General features: G+C 36.5%; 1 non-coding gene across 1 annotated transcript; it reads right to left on the bottom strand.

The window, feature by feature from the left end:
* Positions 1–593: 593 nt before the first annotated feature.
* On the bottom strand, positions 594–712 carry LOC134544324 (5S ribosomal RNA). Its single transcript, XR_010077678.1, has one exon. It is a non-coding gene; the product is annotated as a 5S ribosomal RNA (ribosomal RNA).
* Positions 713–1,138: the final 426 nt, after the last annotated feature.

Genomic DNA, 1,138 nt, shown 5'->3' on the forward strand with positions numbered 1-1,138 from the left:
GTTGGATAACAAAAATTTAGATGATATAATTTTTATTTTTTTCCATACACAACACATTGCAGGTACAATTTTACAGGTTACAGCTGTACCACCTCTAGTATTGCTGCCGACCATCCAACAAATGAGCACACTAAACAGGCATTGATGACATTGTTATCAACGTCTTTTTGAATCTCTCATTATTATACATAACTGCCCACTGAAACAGAGAAACTTCAAAATAGGTGTGTGTGTGTGTGTTTATATATATATATATATATATATATATATATACATATATACATACATACATACATACATACATACATACATACATACATATACACTTATCTATTTATTTTTTCACTTTGAATTTTGTATGAGGTATACACATGCAAAGATTCACAGCTGCTGCTGGGTGGGTGAGTGAGTGAGTGATTGAGTGAGTGATTGATTGATTGATTGATTGATTGATTGATTGAGAGAGAGTGAGTGTGTGTGTGTGTGTGTGTTAGGGGGGGGGGGGGGGAAAATGTGGTGATTGTGGGGGAAAAAAAAATTTAAAATTGAAATTTTTAAAAAAAAATTTTTTTCTGTAGGGTGCAAAATAGTAGTGCCAACGGCACGTGGTGTTCCCAAGCGGTCACCCATCTAAGTACTAACCACGCTCGACGATGCTTAACTTCGGTGATCGGACGAGAACCGGTGTGTTCATCGTGATATGGCCGTTGGCAATGATATAGATGTTTTTTTTTTGCAGTTTGTATTTGCCACTCGAAATAGCTATACCAGGTGTGATTGTTACAAACAACAGGAGAAATCGTGTAATGAACACTCTTTTACTTCCCCCCCCCCCCCCCCTCCCCACACACAACACCCACCACCCTCACCATCCCAACCACCAAAGCCCTCTTCAAAATACACTCTCACACACACACACAAACCCACACTCTATAACTGATGAACATTACCATAACTTCTTAAAGCCATTAGATAATATTTAACTCAAGAAAGGTATTGTGATATGTTTAAAGAAAGAAAGGTGAAACCTTTAACTTTACCAGCAGGTATTAGTATCACTGAGGTATCTTCTAGGTTGTAGCAGCAATAGTAGTAATAATAATAAAATTAAATAAGGTAATAAAAAAGAAAAGTTATA

The sequence above is a fragment of the Bacillus rossius genome, unplaced genomic scaffold (genome assembly GCF_032445375.1).
Source record: "Bacillus rossius redtenbacheri isolate Brsri unplaced genomic scaffold, Brsri_v3 Brsri_v3_scf36, whole genome shotgun sequence".
Classification (NCBI taxonomy): Eukaryota; Metazoa; Arthropoda; class Insecta; order Phasmatodea; family Bacillidae; genus Bacillus; species Bacillus rossius.